The following is a 22,454-nucleotide window of genomic DNA, read 5'->3' as shown; positions in this document are numbered from 1 at the left end:
TATATAGGATGAATGAGCATACGTTTATTGCAGTTAAATGTAGATTCATCCTGAGGCCATGTATTTTAGGAATTAGAACTGAGCAACAGAGATTTATTCTGTTGTATGAAGTAATAACCCTCTTAACACTGCATATATCTAAGCTCTCAGGAACAGTTGGGAACAGAAGACTGTGTGTGTGTGTGTGTGTGTGTGTGTGTGTGTGTGTGTGTGAGAGAGAGAGAGAGAGAGAGAGAGAGAGATTGTTAAAGTGATCTATCTTTGATATCTATCAACAGACATAATTCAAATGCAGTGCCAGATAACATCAAAGTACAAGTCCTGGTTATTTATGGTAAATATGAAACTTAGGGTTATGGGCAACAAAAATAATGATGAGGCAAAATAAGCCAGAAGGTTTCCTTCCCCCAAAGTCACTGGAGGACTCTTCTTTCTCATCTGAGATAAGGACTGGAAAATGATCCATTCCCTGATTTTGAAAAGGCAGAAAAGCTTCCTGTTCTTGCACTCATTCCTTGCCCACTGCAGTCCACTGACTATGTTCAACAAGTTCACCATAAGCAACCTCCTTGATGGAAGGGAGTACCTTTCTGTCCTTACCTAATTGAATCCTCTGCAGTCACTGACACTTACCACTCCCTTCCAAAAACTAGTTTCCCTGGATTTTCAAAAAAAGTTGTTTTTCCACTCTCTTCCACTGGACTGTAAGCTCAGTGAAGGCATGGGTCACGTTTATTTTGTTTATTTCTGTGTACCTAGCTTTCAGCATAGCATGGGACAAAAAGTAGGCTTTCCTTGTCATTCTCCTTTGTCAGTCCATCCTTCTCTATCTGGCCTATAAATACAGGTTTTCCTAAAGCTTGCTTTTTTTTTTCTCTTAAATCAGATAGTGATTTCTTCTTATTTGTTCTTTGACTTGATGAATCATCTTCAGGATGAACACATATCCACATATCCACACATCCAATAATATATCCACATATCTAAACACATATCCAATATCCAAGCTGATATTCTAAAGCTTTAGATGTGAAACTTTTTGCTCTTTATAACCTTTTGGACACTTAAATAAATGAGGAACAAAGAGTTTTTATTTATGTGTGTTGTATTTATTAATACTTAGTATATTAGCTATTAAGCCAGAAATTTTTTAATTCCTTAAAAATAATAGTAAAAAATGTAATTGGTAATTGCCTATTTAAAAATGTTTTTATGATAAATATCTTAGAAAATAAAAAATTAGTGTAAGGTTGTGGTACATTTTTGTACATTGTTGTACATATTTGTAAATGTGTGGCTTAATAGAAGACAGATGGATACTCATACCCACATTCAACCTCTTATGATATGCTGTTTTGGTTGAAGTATAGTAAGGAAATAGATGGGAAAGGGATTAATATTTCAATAACCTTAGTAGGAATTATGGAAACTAAAATTTGGCAGGCAGTAGAGGACTAAAAGTTGATTTCAATGTGAAATCTGAAAACAGATTGTTATGTACTGAATTGTATCCTCCAAAATTCATATGTTGAAGCTCTAACCCTAACCCCCAATGGGACTGCCTTTGGAAACAGAGCTTTGAAAAGGCAATTAAGATTGAATGACTCACAAGGGCACAGCCCTAATCTAACATGATTGGTGTCTTTATAAGAACAGGAAAGATACCAGGGTTGTATATGCACACAGAGAAAAGGCTGTGTGAAGACACAGTGGCTAACCGTAAGCCAGGGAAAGACAATTCAGGAGAAATCCTATCTGCCGGAACCTTGATCTTAAACTTCCAGCCTTTGGTTCTATGAGAAGATAAATTTCTGTTGTTTAAGCCATACAGCATGTGGCATTTTTGTTATGACAGCACTATCAAACTAATACATAGATCAATGAGATTTTAGAACTCTGTAATGTTAAAACGCTTTCTATCTTTCTCTTTGAGTGGATCATATATCCATGCATAATTTTGAAAAATCATCCACAGGTCATTTGGAAAATATTGATTGAGATACAGATTTTCCAAATTTTGACATAATTCCTTATAATAAATCAAAAGTCATATTTTTTTAAATTATCATTATAATCTCATGAAGACTATCTTTATTGGATATCAAGCTTACAGTGGCAGATGCTAGTTTTCCAACTTTTTTACATTTACCTGAAAACTTGAATTTTATTATTGTCCACAAATGCTGTCACTGGTTTTCCTTGAAGTGAGGGACTGATTGCATTCAATTTCAACATGTCAGCCAGATAATGAGCAATCATGATTTGTCTAGTAGTTGTTCTCTCAGATAAAAATGGTGCACCTTGAAAAAATTGGCTAGTTCAGCTTGCAACCTAGACAATCACATAAGTATTTTTGTTTTCTTTTTTCCTGAATACAATCTGTATGTGTGGCAAGTTCTTTTTGTGTACTTCCCATTTGCTCACAAGATTATTAAAAAGATAAGTACCCAAGGATTGACATTTGACATTTGATAAAATTAGTATTTTATTGGCTTTTAGAAGTTTTGTTTTGTTTTGTTTTTCTTTTTGTAAGTGAAGAATATAATTACAACTGACTACGGCTAAACTGCCAAGAGTCGTCGCTGGCATGGCGTGTGCACTGTGAGCAAAAAGACCAATGCAGTGGAAAACAGAAAATAACACCTTAGTAACGTAATGAAATTAGAGTTGATTGTGTAGATTCTCAGAAACATTCTGGGAGCCTTAGAGGTCTGTGGACCACACCTTGGTTCTTCATAGAAATCTCACATTCAAAAGATCCAACATTGAGCTAATTTTCTTCCCACTTAGGTCTGAGCCTCTTTCTTATTCTCACCTTGTTGGTAGGTACTCCCACGTACCTATTTACTTAAGACTGCAATCTAGCATCATCTCAATTCCCTATTCTTGGGTTTTGTGATGGGGAATCAGGATAAACAGAGGGTAACAACAGTAGAGGCAAATCAGAGGATTTTTATTTAACTCCACCTAACTGTTCATTCTTTGTCATTTTCACATATACATCAAACTTTACGATAAAGCAAAATAAATATTCACTTTCTTAAGTATGCTACTCTTTCTCTTTAGACTCCTAGTCAATGCTTATGTTATCCTCTCTGAGTGAAGCATTCTTTTCTCCCGATATTCATTTCCCACTCCTGCCCTTTTCATGCTATGGTCTCACCATAGGTAACACTTCATCATTGTCTGATTCTGCTCCCATAGCATCTTTTATCACAGCATTTATTACAGTATATTGGAATTGACTGTTCCATTGTATGTGGCCTCTGTTGTATCTTAAGCAATATGAGGGCAAGTACTGTTAGAAGTTGTCACAAAATCACCTAAGGCAGTTAGCTGTTGCTGTGGTTTTATAGAATTTTAATTGTAGAATAGATTTGTAAAAACTGAGTTGATATACATAATATAAAATGTCAAGTTGAGGATGATAAATATGCTTTGTTTTAATGCCCTTTGTTCAAGTGTTTATAGTATTCAAATTGAAAATATAGCTCTGAGAATTTAATAGGAGTTGTTTTATAATTACACTGTTTCCATTCCCTAAACTTTCAAATAAGATATAAACCAATTAAAATACCTAAAGCTTGTCAGATTTACCTTATAATGTAGCTCATTGTTATACAAAATAGAAACAGGAACAATTTTATGATCATACAAAAGGATACTATTGCCACAGAAATGTATAGTCTTGAAAGACTTTCAGACATGTCAAGGAGTGAAAGGAGAGCTAGATATAGGGATCTTTCTCAATTATTAGATAACTGTGTTATCTCTGCTGAGAAAACAGTAGAAGTAGCAATGGAGTAAAAGAATACTCTAGCAGCAAACAACAGTTGGATTTTTTAATTAAAATACATCAATATTATCTTTTTACTAGAGTTAAACAATTACTTGATATAAACTTTCTTATAAATATGGATAAACATTTCTCACATTTTTTTACATTCTTAGATTTTAATTTTTGTTTCTCATATAAAAATATACATTTGCTTTCAGCTTTCAATACTCCAGTCACAATTCACTGCACTTGATACCAGATCTTTGGCATTGCCATAGTAGTAGGTGAGTCCTACTACTATGTCCTTCCCATTTGTAATGGTTAATGGTCTGAAGAGCTTTCTCATGTGGAGACCAAACGTGGTTAGTCCAAAGCTCAGGCTAAACTTCATCAAGAGGTCCTGGTGAGCTGAATTATACTTGAGTGTGCAGTGTGGTCCAAGGGGCAGACTGATGTGGCTCTGCTCACAGAAGGACATTTCTGAACATGGCAGGGGCTGTGAGAGAAGGGGAGGAGAAATGAATCATGTCCCATGCGTTAGGAACTCTGGATCCACATGGGGTTTAAATTTGTATGAAATATTGACAGATGCTGGTTGATGACCAAAACAGTAAAATGACACTGACTTAGGAAAAGGAAACAGGAAAGGAACTATTAGGAATACACTTGGGGATTTGCCCCAAGACCATTCTCTATGGCAGAGAGAGACTCTGAAGACTTGAAAAAAACATGATGAGCTTAATATACCAATCTGGGCTTTTTCCGTATCCTTTAGGTGCACTTGACAATGAAGACAATTCCTTTGAAGATTTTGTCACTGGCAGAAGTAATATGTAATAAAAATGCAAGGAAGACTTGCAAACAAAGAGTAGACCACCCCTTACAATATTCTCTAAAGGGAGTCAGTCATGCATTCTAAAGTGGCAGGAAGTATGATGAAAGCATTTTAATTTAGCTTTGTTACTTTTTAAGAGTCAAACCCAAAACTGACCATCAGAATTTTAAACCATATTCCAATGTTATGTAAGTCTCTTAAAATACGGAGAAATCCTAAATTGTTTCTTCCATCTGATCTGTGTGAAATGAACATCTCTGTCTTTTAAACATAAGAGAATGTTATGAAAATTAAATTTGGACAGTATTTTATATTTTTGAGAGTTAAAATTTTAAAAAATACATTAAGTTTAAGGAAAGATATGTCTAGGCAACAGAATTTAACTTTTATTTCTTCCTTTTATTTAGTGAAGCATTATCATTGCACACAAATTTAAATATGTGCTCTGCTCCTTTCAGATGTAGGAGGTATCTTCTTATTCATTTTTTTTAAATATGGTCGATTTCTTTTCATCATATCTAATGATTTATTGTTGCTTATAGTTCAGAAGATCACATTCAAAACAAAGTTCCTCATAAGAACCACACAGATTGGTCTGTAAGTAAAATATGATTTACACAAACAAAACCCACAAAAAACCCACACAGTTGGCTGTCCCAGAGAGGTGCAGAGATGGGACAGAGGCTGCAGGCTGCCACAGTTTCTGAAAAGAAGTAGGAGGAGGGCCCAGGTGGTGACTAAACCACAGACTTGTAACAAGCAGTTCAAGAGTGCCTCCAATATGATGCAGGGAGACCTGCAGGGTCGGGTGGTTCCTGTCCTCCTCCAGGATGCTCCAGGTATCCTTAAACTTACTGGTCAAGAGCAGGAACTGACCCAGCAAGTCACCGGACATCAAACTTGCAGAGTTTCCGAAACTCGTGATACACTTGCTGCATGCTGACCCCAGGCCATCTCCGGACACTGAAGAGGAGGACGAAAGGTTGGATCCTGGGGTAATCCAGAAAAATTAATGTTAGGGACCCGGGCTTGGATAAGATTCACCTGGTTCACACAGGGAGCCAGCTCATGGATACAGCAGAAAGGAGACCTCAGTCATGGCACGAGCACCCTGCACCCTCCATAAGAGCAAGTGTGTCGCTTTCAAAAGAACTGATTCAAATCTATCGATCACAGCCTTACAGGGATACTCAGTCTCAGTGTACAAATTTCACACTTGCTTGCATGAATAATCATTGACCCAAAATTTTTGGTAGGATTCAGGTCATTGTTTAGGACTTCATAAACTTATAAAAGATTTGACACCCTTGGGAAATTCACTTCCTTCCAGATATCCTTTGTCACATTGTCCATGTCGATGAGAACAGGTTGTGGATATTCAGCTTGAATTGATCACGTTGTGGTTTCCTCACTTTTCCCACTATTATTCCCTGGTCTCTCAGTCCTGTCCAGATGTCAGGGATGGCCTGCCTCAGCACCAGCTGGACCTCAAATGCCTGGAAGCCAGCAATACCAGGGAGAGTCATCCAGTCACCCTCCTCCACCAGGTTCAGCCACCATGTCACCTCATCAATCACCACCTTGATCCAGTCTTTATCCAGAGAATTGCAAACTCTCCAGTTCCCAATCAGGATGTTGTGTTAAATGTTCTTCTTCTGTTCTTCATTCATATAAGGGATCCCATTTTTGAGAAACTTGTAGTCGAAGCCATACTGATTTATATATAACAGTTATATATAAACAAAGAAGTTCACAAGTATTATTTTTAGGACATTCCCTTACTTCTAAAAGAAAATTGACAAGTTCTAAAATACACTAAGAGGACAGGAATAGAGAATGTAGAAGAGAGAGGAAAGTAGAAGTTGTTGAAATTTAGAGGAAATTTTTTTTAATTTTTAAAATTTTTAAAAAAGAAAAGTATCAGTTGAACTGATTGAGAAGATAAATCTGCCTATTCCCCCACAAACCAGGTATAAACATAATCTGGCATGGCACCAGGGCCAGGATTAATGTGCTTCCTGTATGTCTATGAAAAGAATAATGTAACTTTGGTGAGGATATAGTCTAGAAAGCATTCCCATTCTGGGATTTTGTAGCATGCTCCTGGCACAGTGTTGTTATGCTAAACAACAATGGGAGAAGTTGAATAGAATTGCGTTACAGAGGAAACCCCGTGACAGAGCATCAGAATGGAAAATTGGCTCAGTATGAAGGTAGCTAGATGGACATCAGTGGTAGCTGCCTATTATATAGGTGATGTTGGCACTGGAGTCACCATGAAGGCAGGATTCATGTGTTTATTTCAAATACTTCATCACTGAATGTCACATTCCTTAACATATTAATTCCTCAAAAATAGTTACTGTTTGAATAATGTTGAGAAACACTGTCTCAGCCAAGCATCACATAATCTGTGGCTGTGGCAGGGTGTGTGTGTGTGTGTGTGTGTGTGTGTGTGTGTGTGTGTGTGTTATATCTTGTGTATTCATTCCAATATCCCTTTGCTAAGTGGCAAGATGTTCTGTATAATGGGAGTGAGTAGGGCGAGAAGTACTTCTAGTAACCTAGATAGAGGGGGCGAGCTAAGAAATTACTGTTTATTACTGCATTTTTTACTCCATTATATGCTCAGTTTGCACCTGTTATATAAATATAAAGATAGCAGAGAAGAACATAAATAAGAGGAAAAGGCATATACAGATTTGCAATACAAAAAAAACTAATTATGTAAACCTTTAAAAAACAACAGGGAGAGAGAAATGATTCTGAAGTTTCACTATAAAGATGGAATCAATTTGTTCCCCTTTTTAGTCAACTCTGCCTTGAAATATTTTTTTCAGGCCAAATCTGTGATAGCAGCAGATATTAACTGTGGAAATAAACTACAAAAATGCATGTTGCACTAAAGGACAAATATAGCTAGCTCTGTCTCAAAGCTGTGGAGAAAAAATGTCCTTCACTAATTTGTCTCTAGATTAAGGGGTAGATTAAACTTGATTTCACATCTATTGTCAAGTAAGTTAGCAATTTAGTTGTAACTTCATTTATTTTTATGCCTTTTCTTATTTTCCCAAGTAGCTAGGTTCAGATTTTTTACATGGGGCTGATTTGTGGACTGTGCCCATTAAGTAGAAGATGAGGTCAAATCCATCTGTAGGAAGACATTATTCATTAGAAAGGGGATCTATTTCAGGAGACATTGTAGGAAACTGTATAGCTCCAGATTAAATATATCTTTCTTTCTATGGAATCTCTTCTTGGCTTCCAGAACTTGGCTGATAGCCATTAATAGAAATGAATGTGACCAAAATACCTCACCACTTTAATTTGTTGTGATTGATCTGTATGGCAGTGCTGATAACACCATCTTAATTAGTTGCAGCAAATTGTATCTGACGAACCATTAGATAACATATTCATTCTTTCCATAGAGGTCTTATGCTGAACCAGATTCTTTACATTCTTTATCTCATGTATTCTTCATTCAGTTTTGCCAAGTAGTAAATATTATCTGCAATGTGTGGATGATAACCTTAGAGAAATTATTGACATGCATGGGATCACAATCCCAGCAGTGGCAGTGTTGGGACTTGAATTCCAAGGATCTTTCTGAAGCTCCTCTTCTTAGCCACCAAGCTACAGATAGTCAAGTGTATGTTGAAATAATACCAACTTGTCATCAATATTAACATAAGCTGTAACAGTTTCTCACATCATAGCTAGAGCCAGAATTTAGAGGAAATAGAGTAATTAACCATTTGCTGAGTAGTCTATAACATAACATAGCTTTTCAGTATTTTTTTCAAGTGAGAAGAATTGGGGAAATGTTTTATAGTTAAGCCTAATACAAGCAGGCAAACTGGATTTAAAAGGTTGTGAGAATTTATATATCCAAAATTGTTATATCTTATTTTGTTCAAGTTGGGTTAAAATGCTCTGGTAGGAATGAAGAGTAAAATCACTAAAAGAAGCAGTTTGGTTTTGATAGAAAGTCAAATTTTAAAATGCCAGCAATATGTACCAGAACAGGAAGGGTTAGTAAACAAGGCAATAAAATGTATCATTTTGTTATAAGAGCCAGTAATGCTGCCTGAGTATAATGGGTTCTTCCAGAGAGAGAAATATTCCCTGCCTGTCATGGAGGGTAAAGGAAGACAAGTTAGCCCGGTTTCAACTGTGTCCCATCTTAAATAGGGTGATTCTTGTGTTCAGACCATGTAAAAAATCTACAAGCAGCATTATGGGAGAAATACAAACAAACAAACCCAGGCATCAATTTCACTGTGATCTATGAGATTGATCTTTAGGAGGGCAGTATGTTCTTATTTTTGCGGTAAAGCTGAAGGTTTGGTCTGACAATCTACATCTGACATCTCCAAAGAACTGCCTACCCCAGAGCCTTGCATGTAATCCAATTTAAAAGGAAAACCTTTTAGATAGTACTGAGCCAATGAGTAAATCCTATTCACCTGCAACCCTCCCAATGGTATGCCCCCACGTTAGAAAGAAGCACTCATAGGATAGTTGGAGGGGCCAATGAGACTGATAGGGAGAATTTTCTAAGACAGGAAGGTAAGTAAATGACTACCCTTCTGGTGGAGGGGAAGTACTTGGGGGCAGAGCAAGTCAGAAGTCAGACATCAAGGTCTCCATTTAGAATCAAAACAATAAGGTGGTGAAAACTGACCAGATGAGTTTGGGAAAGTCTCACTGCAAGGGATTTGTTTCTTTCTTCTCCTCTAGGTGTAACCCATAATGACTGCAAGTTGCGGAGGGAAGTCCCATATTCAGCAGGGCTCTGACATTACGTGGCAGCAGTTTAGAAATGGGTGAGGAAAGTTATCAGTGCAGAATGGAGGCTGGGACAAAGACTGCCTTGCAGAGTGCTCCTTTGCAAACATGGAACATTCTGAGCAGAAGGAAAATAGCAATTAGATGAATTTACTCTGATATTCTATCTTGACTCTTGACATAGAAGACATCCTCCAAACCTTGCAGAGTCCCAATAGGTATGGGGGAAAAGCTGTGTTGAGAGCCAGAGGACAGCCTTGGAGCTACCTTCAAAACAAACAGAGCAATGAAGTAGCTAAGACTATGAGCTAGAAAGCCCAAAGCAGGGGCCAAACAGAAGAAAGGTCTCAGCCTTAGGTTTTGCCTCATCTGTAAAAGAAGAGGTGAAATACAGAGAACTGGCTAGGAAGGATGGGAACATAATGATTCTCCCCTTGGTTAGTTTCAGCATTAGGGGCTGCAAACACAGAGTGTTCAAGAACCAAAGCAGGGTCAAAAATGCATTAGCAGTTACCAACAGATGCCTACAGAAGAGATGAGACCCACTGTACCACATGAGGGTGGGGCAGCATAAACCTAGGAGATAGCCCAAGCCAAATGGATCCTTCTCCAATCTCAAAGAATAATTGCATACATGAAGGAGGGAGAACATGGGAAAATAGTTCTGAGGGTGACTTTGGGATTTGAATTGATTGCATATTGTCTTGAGACTGTTTTGACAGGTTTTGAAGAAGAATATCAAAGGTTTTAAATAAGAAAAGTTTGAAAACCTTATATTCGTTTTCTACCAGCCAGAATGGTAGGGCTCATGAGGATATTTAGATCACTTATAGAACATAAAGAGAGTACAGATTTTGGCTTATCTGCATTAGAGTGCAAAATTTCAACCATGCTACATATGTCAGACCCAGATGAGAGGATCCACCCCTTCACTCTTTTTCCACATTTAGCATTTCATAAACTTAGTAATTTTCCTAAAGATTTTGTAAGGAAGATGCACTAAACAGCCTTCTGCTATTCTGCCATCCTGCTGGATCTCTACAGTAAATCTCTCAGCAGCCATGCCTCTGACGTGTGGCCCCCCAACCATGCACAACTTTCGAAAAAGTGACCACCAGTCCACCACCTCCCACTGCTTTTCCTGAGGGGAGCAGTTTTGTCAGTCTAGCTGGTACTAAGATTGTGGATAGAAGGGTTCTATCTTGCTATCTAAGCTTTAAGTACAATAGCCTACCATTTTGAAACTTGATACCTCGATAAAAGGACACAGCCTGAAATGATAACTTACTATTTGTACAGCTGTCACTAAAAATGGAATGCTGTATGAACTGAGGTATAGGAATACAGGAGGTTGACTGGTTCGGGCCAGATTCACGTCAAATAGTGTTTCTAAATGATGAGCTTTCAATGTGGCTGAAAATTAACAATCACCCATGTATCTTTGGAAAAAAACATTCCTAATGCCATCATAGAAATCTGGTCCAATAACATAGTAAAAGGTTTATAACACTTGCACATTGTTTTTCTCACAAAATAGCACTGGATGAACATGCTGAGGTCTCCATTATTCAGAACAGAAACTTGAGTTTCGACGAGGTTGTCATGTGTGCAGGTAGGTCACTTGACTGGAAATGCTGATGTATCCTAGCCACAGACAAGGGCTTTGTCCTGTACTTTTATTTCTAGGTAAATTGTCTAACCTTTCTGAGCCACAATTTTATCATCTCTAGGATAGAGGTAATTATCTACATTTAGAATTACCATGACAATAGTGATAACAGTGCTCAATTCACATATAAAGGACATTGACATTATTGTTGTTGTTGAGGGATGATCATCACCTCTCAGCCATATCTGACATTAATGAAAATGGCAGGCACTTGAACTGCATAAGCTACAATTAGGATATCTAACAATGTCAAGTATAATCTCATAACTTAAAATGTATTTCGGTGACATATTCATTACTGTTATTGATAGTTTTCTGATAGGTTTGAATACCTGTCACATTATTAGTGATCATAATTATAATTGTAATTGTAACAATTATAATACACTGTTGTTGTTATAGCAATATCACCCAGCACTCCAATTTGTTCTCATGTTTCTGCTCTTATATAGCTCATGATTTTATGTATGCCAAATGATACAGTAAATGCTTGATTCCTATGTTTTTAGTTTTCAGAGGTGTATATTTGCAGCAATCAGCTGGAACATGTTTTTCTCTTCCTTTGATTTTTATAGTTTTTTTTTTTCAATTTGAATTCAATTTTTCCCCTCTTATCTATACTCAGGCAATGAAAATTTATCTGGTCTCCTCAGTCATCAAGAAACAAGGTGACAACATTATGGATTTTGCTTCACTGTCTACTGTGAAGGTTGATCAGCTACCTCTTTGAGATACTACCCCTCTCTCCCTCTTCATTCCAGATGGATACGTACCTCCTTTGCTCATATTGTAAGCATGCAGTGTCTCCCTGTTGTTCTGAGGTATGACTGTCTCCCAACTAGTTATCTGAAGCCAAACCCATAAAGTATCCTGGAAACTGCTGTTTCAAGAGGAACCACTGTCCACCTCTTCCTCTTTCCCCTCTTTAATTTCTCATTAATTCTGCAAATAATTGTTGAGCACCCACAACCTACCAGGCAATGTTATATTGAGTGTCTTCTATTTACCCACTAACTATAGGAGGTAGTAGGTTCTTGTTTATGAATTCTTTGTTTCTCTCTGTTTTCTATAAGTTTTAACTTCTGAATAGATATAAAAATAAGATAGCTATAATATCTACTTATAAAAATATCTTTCTTGCAGTGCAGTATTAATCATTACTAATTACAGAGTAATTATTCTAAACTATGCACTAACTAAAGGCTTTGCATGAATTGATCATATATAGTTCTCCTAACAACACTAATGCATATCTTTTGTCATAATTTTTAGAAAAGAACCAGATTTAGAGAAATTAGTTAATTCCTTAAGGTCAAACTGTAAGAACCCAGTAAAAAACAGAAATCAAATTCAGAGAACTGGACTTTTAACTATTATGCAAAACTGATGGCTCTTCAGTTCTTGATGCTCTTCCCAGAGTTCAATTAGTAGCACTCAGGGAGAAGCAAAAAAAAAAAAAATAATAATAATAATGATAATGATAATAATAAAATTTAAAAAGCATGCTTCCATTTTTTTCCCCACAAGCAGTGAGAGGCACTGGGACTGAAGTTTATTTAAGCCAACAAAGTTTATTTTTCCCAATTCAGTTTCAAAAGCCTGATAATTAGTGAAATTAATTCTTAGGTTCTGACCATAGGTTGCAAACATCGGTTTTTGATGGTGTTTTTGGTTTTAACTTTTTCTGTGTCCTAATGGGAGAGGATCTATTGGGTTAGATAGACAGAAATACAGTCACAGGTATACACACATAATTCTATGCCTATATATGTGTATGTGCGTTCCCAGGCACATGAGCACACAGAATTGGCATAGGAGAGCATCTTCATCACTGCGGAGTTTTCCAAGTCCCACTCCTAGATATCATTAAAATGCTACCTGATGACTAATGTACGCATGGAATTCCAGGCCTGTGTGTGTGTGTGTGTATGTGTATTATATATACTCATAAATCTCCCCCTACAGCCATTCCCCACATTGTCAATTAAGGTGCTCCAGTAGTTATGGACCCATTGTGGATTGGCTTCCAGAGCGGCTTCATATTGGATCCTCCTGCTAGTCAGCTGGATTCAAGGGAGATTCCTTTGTACATACAAATGCCTGTAACACGTTGCCAAGACAAATGGGATTTGTCTATATTCTAAATATACTTAAATCTCACAGAAATCATTTATAAAGGGTTTTCTTTTCTTTGACCATTTAAATTTTATTTCCTAAAAATTGCAGAAACCATGGGAGATTCGCAGCGGCCCCTTCAGCAATGCATAGCAGATGGGAATCAGAAGCTTTAATAGATGCAGGAGGATAAAGTTGCCCCTCCCTAGTAGTAGACCTTTTATTTCAGGATAGACAGTGATCCAGGTTTAAAAATGACTTGTGGGTGATATATATAGGAAGTACAATATGTTCCAATTTGACAACAGGAACAGTACTTTTTTAGAAGAAAATATAATGCAGGGATTCACTCATATTCAATTATATATTTTTAAAAAGGCAGAGGGATTCAGTGGTACAGTGATGAATTATTTCACCAATGGAGGATTTGGGGAAGGGCTATCTGACTGAATATTCAGGAGAGAACAAGTGTCAATGTAGCCAAGCAAGTGATTTAACTCATGACTTTTTTTCCCACTGAATTTCCTGCCTGCTGGAATAAATTAATGCCTTATTTTAGCAATGGGTAGGATATTAAATCAATGGGATCTGTTTAATGGAACAATTAAGTGAAAAAAAGAGTACAATCGCTGGTGGGGGGTGTGGGTGAGAGACCAGATGGCATTCTCAGTTAAGTTTCAGATTCTCTAGGCCACTGCTTTTACCTGAGTGCCCCTCCTCACTTAATTGATACAGTGGTGAGGTGGGGTCAAGCATCTAGCCAGGCTAAATATAAGCCTGGTTAAATGTAAGCATAGACTGGGGAACTAATAAAAAATACCCATGTCAGGGCCCATTCTGAGACCAATTTCAGCAGAAACTCAGTGGGGAGCAGGTGATGAATGGGTATTTCTAAAAGCCACTCTGTCCAGGGTGATGCTAATAAGTAGCATGGGTTGAGATCTGTTGGTGTACTGGATGTGAAGGTGGACCTTGGTTGCTGAAAGTTGTCTGTTCTTAAGCTACATTTTTCTAAATCACAAGATAATCTCTCCTTAGCTTTTCTCATTTATCAGGTTGCAAAAATAATAAAACGTGCTTATAAATCTTACCAAACACTCCATTTTGTGAAATCATGGCAATTAATGTATGAGCCCCTTTCTTCATTATCACAATGAAGATATAACCTTCTGAAAGGCATCCTTGTTTATATCTAGACAAATGCTTGCTGAGATCTTGGCATTAAGATGATAAAGTTAAGCTTCTACTCTCTCTTAATAGGATTTAGAAAGAAATAGATTAATATCACAACTGAGATAGAAAGTAGAATTGACCTTTTGTATTAAATGAAGGGCAATCTAAAAAAGTTGTTCTATCTTAAAACAAGTAAAATACTTCATAATCCAACCAAAATCATTTCTTAGATCAGTTTTTACCAAGTGGCTTTTTAGTGGTTTCTTTGAAGTGAATATTTTATCATATTTCTGAAATTTGTGAAAGGCCATTAAAAGAAGTCTAGAATGCCCAGTGTTAAATCTACACAGCAGGACCTAGATACCTGGTTCAAAGAAATTAAGTTTATATCCACCATAAGCCAGATCTTTTTCTCTCTTTGAACTTTGGATTCTGTGTTGTGCTATTCCCACTGACACCGTAAATTAAAGGATAAAATGGTGACTTTTCACTCTGCTTCCCATAATGATGTATTCTTAGCTGAGCTTAGGTGAGAAATTTGAATGTTTCAGAAAACCAGATTGCTTTCTTTCCTGCCTCAGGGACCAAACTGGCACAACACAGGATCATATATCATTCCAAAAAATTTATACTTGCTTACAGTATTAGATTTTGTTTTAGCCTTTTATTTCTTCTCAACAGATTTTTCACAGCCACAATACTGGAGGCTGTTTCTGAAAACTGCTAATTTTTAAAAATAGACCAGTCAACCAAATTAGCAGGATGACTGAGGGAGAACTTTATTAGGGAGTGAACAGCCGTAAGGTTTCAATAAATCTTTTCAGTCATCTGAAAAAATGAAAAGCTTGGAGGGAGGAGGGGGGTGGGGCATGATTAGCTCAGATTTATTTAAACAACCAAGAAAGTAAATGCATGATTTGGTATAAGTCCCTTTGAAATTTTATTTCCATAGACTATTTCTTGCCTGAGGGGCACAATCATTTTATGTGATACTATAGATTTAGCAAGTAGATGTCCAATCTATTAGGGATTATTTATTTTAAAATACTTATCAGGCTCACTCAACCTTTCCCTCATCTGCGAGCTTTCTAAACACCTGCATTATATATAGCTCATTGCGTTATAGTTTTTTAAAAGTTTTAAAAGTTTTCCTTGCTAGTTGAGTCCCTCCAGTACAGGGCTTATGTCTTTCCTTTATGCCTGGCATATGGTAGGGACTTGAAAAAACATTCACTCAATTGAAATAAGGGCTGCGTTACTCTTTGAAAGTACAATTTCGCTTATTTTTTTTAATGTGGATGACTTCCCTGATAGATTGTGAGATTTTCAAAAGCATAGACTGAGTCTAGCATTATAGTAGGCACTCAGTAAATGCTTATTTCTCACAAAATTGTATCATTATTTTGATATATACTTAGAATTGTTAAACCAGCTTTTATGGGAAACATTTATAGGGTATTGTAAATTTATAGTATACTTCCAAAGTCAATTGCAGGAGACTAATCTTATTTGGAGTGTCAAGGGAGATTTCTTTGAAGAAGTGATATTTGAGCCAAGATCATAAAAACAGATCAGCAAGAGTGGTGGAGAGGGATGTATGTGTGTTGGAGGTGAGGAAGCACAGATGAAATAGAGGCAAGAGTATGTGCAAAGGTCCTGACATAAATAGAAGGTTGACACATTAAAGAAACTGATAAAAGACAGTGTTGCTGGGGCACAAAGTAGGGAAGGATGGTTTTAAGCAAAAAAAGGTCAATAATAATACTTGCCTTTCCAACTCCGTTATGTATACAAAGAGAGAGCCCTAAGAAAAGATGTGGCCAGATAGGACACTACTGAAGCAGTCCAGGCAAGAGAAAATGATGGCTTAAACTTGGGTGTGATAATGGTGGTGATGTTGAGAAATGCAGTGCCTCAAACATAGTCGAAGGTAAAATCACCAAGGCTTGCTAATGAATTGAATTAAGCGTGAAAAGAAAGAAGATGGACAGGATGTCTCCTCTTTCTGGCTTTGTAAACAGATGGATGGTTGTACTTTTCATTAAGGAATGAAACACAAGAGGAAGGCAGGAGTGCAATATTGTGAAACTCGGTACATATTGACATTGACATGCTTCTGAACTTCAAGTGGTAATATCTGGAAGACAAATGATGTACTTCTCCAGAGATGAGTAGAGAACTGGGCTAGAAATATAATCAGAGTCATTGGCATGAATGACTGGTTTTGAGCTGAAGCCATACACTGGGCTGAATGGCCTGGGATGAAGTATAGGATGAAAAGGAAAGAGGAGGCCTTTCACTGAGCCTGCACTACCCCAACACTTACCAGAAAGAGAAAAATGGGCAAGCAAAGAAAATTGAGAAGGTGGGTGCAGAGACGTAGGAGGAAAATGAAAAAAAAAATTATGATGGTATAGGCAAAAGAACACTACAGTGCTGCAAGAAGGAAGGTGTGGTCAGCTAAGCAGAAGACCCAAAAACTTCAACTATACTTAGTAACACGCTGGGATAGAGTGGATGGTGCTGATGAGAAAGTCACTATTGAATAGCTCCCTAGACCTGTTCACTTCTCTATATCCCATATCAAATAGAAAACTTTCACACGTAAGAGGATTTTATTTTATCTTGCTTAGGTTAGGTTATGTTTGGGGAATAAATGGAGGATCAGGGAAGTTGGGGTATTATAGAGAATAGAGAAGGCTTGAAATAATCTTTTCAGAGGGTGGGAGACACAAAATGTGGTGGCAATGATAGTCTAGCTGAGGTTAATAAATATATAATAATTACAGTGGCACTAATTTTATGTGCATTGTTATTGTGTCTAGCTGAGCCCAGCTGCACACATGCAGGCCAGATAAAGCAAATAGTTGGCTTCATCAGTGGTTGATGATTTTCATGATCAAAAAGTCAAAGCCATTGGGGCAAGGGAATTTTGGATGTTGTCATAAACTTATTGACATAATGATCCATCCAATTTAAGCTGGTTAGAAGAAGATAAAAACAGAAGGAAAGAGCAGGAGCAGCTAATGAATAAGGTGAAGCCTATGATAGTGATATGAAGTTGCCTGATATCATGAGAGTATGGCAGAATGATCTTATGGGGAAACCTCAAACATCAATCTGATGAATAAAGAGAGGCCAATAATAGAGGTATCAAGGAAATGGAGGTCACAATGAAGTAGAAAAATAATCATATAGGGAATACTTCAACAATAAAAGTTAAACTCTTCAAAGTATGATGCTTAGTGATTTCTGGAGGAGACAGATTTTGGGGGGACACCTGTAGAGCATGGCTGTGCAACTGGTTGCCCAAAGTGTAGCAAAGAATGTTACAGGACGTGAGGAGGTCAAAACGAACACTAAGCTCTAGTAACTAGAGTATTGTAAGGGTCATCATATGAACGTGTGCCAATGCACATGGTAGGAAGGAGATTGCAGATGAAAATTGAAATAAGTACACTCAACACATCTTTTTTTTTTTAAACATTTTTTTAACGTTTATTTATTTTTGAGAGAGAGAGAGACAGAGACAGAGCTTGAACAGGGGAGGGTCAGAGAGAGAGGGAGACACAGAATCTGAAACAGGCTCCGGGCTCTGAGCTGTCAGCACAGAGCCCGACGCGGGGCTCGAACTCACGGACCGCGAGATCATGACCTGAGCGGAAGTCAGACACTAAAACCGACTGAGCCACCCAGGCACCCCAACACATCTTAATTAAATGATCCATGATAGCAAAATAGTCAGGGTAAGGGTAATTGAAAAATTGGTAATTATTTTTTTAATATTCACTGGAGACTTTCTGGAATAATCCCAAATGGCTTTTCATCTAGGTGAACACAGAATCATCTGTTTAAACCATTAAAAAACATAATATCTTAAGTTCTCTGTCTCTGGAACCAAATTTTCTATATAAATTAGCTATTAAAGGGATTCTTTGTTATTATTATTTTTGAAAGCATAGTACAATTCTCAATATAAAATTTTAAAAAATACCAGTAATGATAGAGGATGAGAAGTTTTCCTAATAGAGGCTTTTATTCTGTATTGTCTATTTCTTCTCTGGCAGAAAAGAATTATAACCTCATCATCAGATTTAGCACAAGAGGGAAAAATTGAACTTCAGTCTAATAGATTAACTTACTGTACATGTTCTAAAAAAAAAAAAGGAAATTGCTTTAGGAGATATCTGAAACATAATAAATCAGTTTGAGGAATAAAACAGTACTATATATTGTAATGCCAAAAAAACATCCTAGAAACATTGATTTGTCTAAGTCTTCCATAGTAAAAAGAAAAAGAAAAAGTAGCTAGCCAATGTCAATCACCTAACATGAAACATTTATTTAATATACTCAGATAGGAAATATCAACTAACAGACAGTAACATGAATTTCTTTTCCTATCAACTTGAAGAAATTTTTTCGTATTTTATTATAAACCATTGTACAATGCTACTTCAGAATTCCAAGGATAACTTACATTAAACAGGATCAATTGCTACTGATATATAATTTTGATATGTTGTACATGACAGTTTGAAATTATTCTTTCTCTAGATGTGTGTGTGTGTGTGTGTGTGTGTGTGTGTGTGTGTGTGTGTATGTTAGTGCTATATACATATTTTGGAAAATTGAATTAGTGATGACATTATATATCAAAGAAATGTCAAAAAGTAAGCGCACATTCTTTTTCTTTCTTTCTTCTATGAGAGAGAGAGAGAGAGAGAGAGAGGGAGTTGGGGAGAGGGGCAGAGGGACAGAGGGAGAAAATCCCAACTAAGCTCCATGCTTATCACAGAGCCCCACCCAAAGCTCCATCCCACGACCCTGGGATCATGACCTGAGCTGAAATCAAGAGTTGGTCGCTCAACCAACAGAACCATCCAGACACCCCACACATTTTTTTTCTAAAATAATATGCAAGGGGCACCTGGGTGGCTCAGTCAGTTAAGCTTCTGACTTCGGCTCAGATCATGATCTCCTGCTTTGTGAGTTCGAGCCCCGAATCAGATTCTCCATTTTCAGTGCAGAGCCCGCTTGGGATCCTTTCTCCCTCTCTCTCTGCCCTACCCCCCCCCCCGACTCTCTCTCTAAAAAACAAACATTAAAAAATATACAAATGTAGACATATTTTTACAGACAAATTAACCCAGAAAAAATGATGCTTTATTTAGTACCTGATAACTCTTTTGCTCTTTGCTATTTTCCAATAGAAAAAATAATTTATCTAGGGATACCAGGGTGGCTCGGTCGGTTAAGGGTGTGACTCTTGATTTCAGCTCAGGTCATGATCTCACAATTTGTGGGATCCAGCCCTACATCAGGCTCTGTGCTGATGGCACAGAACCTGCTTAGGATTTTCTCTCCCTCTCTATACACCTCCCCGGCCCGTGCCTATGCTCATGCTCGCTCTCTCTCAAAATTAATAAATATTAAAAAAATAATAATAATTTAGGGGTGCCTGGGTGGCTCAGTTGGTTGGGCGTCCAACTTCAGCTCAGGTCATGATCTCACAATTGGTGGGTTTGAGCCCTGAGTCGGGCTCTGTGCTGACAGCTCAGAGCCTGAAGCCTGCTTCAGAATCTGTGCCTCCTCCTCTCTCTGTCCCTCACATGCTCATGCTCTGTCTCACTGTGTCTCTTGATAATAAAATAAACGTAAAAAAATTAAAAAATAATAATAATTTATCTAAATAAAATATTAATGTTTGATGCTGTAGATAGCTTAACCAGAGTTAACCATATATATCATTTCAGTAATTCTTGAAAATTTTATTATGCTCAAATAGTACTTTACCATTCCATTGGATTGTTCAGCAGATTGCTCTTAATTACCCACTATCAACTACATCAATGTTGTGAATGTTGAATCTTCCATTAAATATCTTACATTTTAAATAAATATTCTTCATAATTATAGTAATGGGAGGTTGGTGCTAGTAATCACAATTCCTACTCTACCTGTATCACATCAAATTTCTTCCGCAGGCATTTTCATGCTTTTTCATTGGTTGAGATTTCATGGAACTAACAAAAAGCAGGGAATTTATGTTTAACATATGAATGCAGAACACATGATCTGGTGTAAAGAAATACTGGCAAAGCTTCTGGAGAAGTTGTAGATTTCAAAGGGCTGCTGTTTTAGTGTGACCTAAAGAATCTTAAGATAGAAGCATTAGGAGGTTGGGCTGACATTCCACGATATTATTTTCTGCCAGGAAGCTAAACTGATGGAGTTTTCTGAGAACACTCATTGTGTGTAGAAAGCACAATGAAATATATTTCAAACACTACAGCTTCAGTGAATGCATTGTTTTAGAGAAGACTAGCAACACAAAAAGGTCTGGTGAACACACAGGTGGAGACAGGGTGCAGAGCTCAGGGATAGAGCAACATGAGCCATATAATTATTTTAAGACATAAAGGAGAAAACCAGAAACTATAGAGAAGGAAACTATGTAAGAGACAAGAGGGGTGGTGCAGGGCATATATCATATGTAATTTTTTTTTAAAGGAGCAAGAAAAGATGAGAGACCCAAGGTGAATCCAAATAAGAAAGTAAAGCCTTGGTAACAGATTAACTGCAAACTATAAAGTATAGTGGGATTCATAAGCTCTCTCCAACACATATGAAAAGGAAATGGTACAGTAAGACTTTAAAAACAAACAAAAAACAAAAAAAAAAAAACCAGCAAGAGCAGAACTAGGAATAACCCAGTCAAAAAAACAACTATTATTTACTTCCAAGAGAAAGAGATCCAGTATTAAAACTAAGCTCTTATTGGGGCGCCTGGGTGGCTCAGTCCTTGAAGTGTCCGACTTCAGCTCAAGTCATGATCGCATGGTTCATGAATTCGAGCCCTGCCTTGGGCTCTGTGCTGTCAGCTCAAAGCCTGGAGCCTGCTGCAGATTCTGGGTCTTCCTCTCTCTCTCTGCCCCTCCCCTGCTCATGCTTGCTCTCTCTCTCTCCCTCTCAAAAATAAATAAACATTAAACAAATTTAAAACTAAGCTCTTGCCAATTCAAGAATTCTGGATTTAATCATTTATTTGTTGAGCTAAATGTGTAACTTCTTAGTGATTCAATAATAAAGTTTAGCCATAATGAGATTAAGTATTCATAAGTCAATACATTTTCACTTGTCTCATGATTGAGCAATCTTACTGAAACATTCCTGCGAAGATCCTTTAGGACCACATAGAGCAAAATAAAAATAAAATATAGTATAATATTGTTAGAAGTAAAACACATTAATCCAGGTTTACCAAATAACTGTTTGGCTACTACACAGTACTCAGGCAGGGATAATTATGTCTATGTATATCTGTTCAAAGATGCAATTAGTTACATGATTTCAAAAAGCCTATCTAGGTAACTTAGGAGGCAACCAGTAAATGAAAAAGAGATAGGAGTCGCAAGGCCCAAGCAATGATACATCTTTTGCTACTTACTATTTCCATAACATTGGGAGAGATACTATATTTCTAATCCTCAATTTCTTCATCTATAAATAATAATTAATATAACCTGTACAATACATGATACAAAAATATTTAAAAACAAATATTAAATGTAATTTTCTTGCCAGTATATTTTCAAATACTGCCTAGATGTCTTGATTCTCTTCTTTATTTTTCTACAGGGACTTTTCTTTCTGTATACTTCACCCAACTTTTTTTTTCCTCACACATATACAGAGTCACACCCCAAAAGTGGATCTGATGAGGCTCTCATTGCCTACTTTCCAATTTATTTTCCAAACTTGATAGAGAACTGTACTTATAACAGAAAGCTTTCTTATTTTTAACTTCTTTTAGTATTGTTAAATTTGAACTATAAAGCATGTGTTAAAGTCACCAATATCTGTGTCTGAGGAAAAGTTAGGAAAAGTTCTTGAAAACAGTGATGGCAAGGGGCGCCTGGGTGGCGCAGTCGGTTAAGCGTCCGACTTCAGCCAGGTCACGATCTCGCAGTCCGTGAGTTCGAGCCCCGCGTCGGGCTCTGGGCTGATGGCTCAGAGCCTGGAGCCTGTTTCCGATTCTGTGTCTCCCCCTCTCTCTGCCCCTCCCCCGTTCATGCTCTGTATCTCTCTGT

At 37.2% G+C, this 22,454-nt stretch overlaps 1 protein-coding gene and 1 pseudogene across 1 annotated transcript in view; both read right to left on the bottom strand.

Annotated features, from left to right (window-relative positions):
* The window catches only part of KCND2 (potassium voltage-gated channel subfamily D member 2), a 490,950-nt gene that overhangs the window by 306,846 nt on the left and 161,650 nt on the right, over nt 1-22,454 (bottom strand). The window lies entirely within an intron of this gene.
* Nucleotides 3,970-6,913, bottom strand: LOC123606759 (annotated as a pseudogene).

The sequence above is a fragment of the Leopardus geoffroyi genome, chromosome A2, assembly GCF_018350155.1.
Source record: "Leopardus geoffroyi isolate Oge1 chromosome A2, O.geoffroyi_Oge1_pat1.0, whole genome shotgun sequence".
In the NCBI taxonomy this organism is placed as follows: Eukaryota; Metazoa; Chordata; class Mammalia; order Carnivora; family Felidae; genus Leopardus; species Leopardus geoffroyi.
The sequence above is the reverse complement of the archived record's forward strand: the minus strand, read 5'-3'. Positions and strand labels throughout refer to the sequence as shown.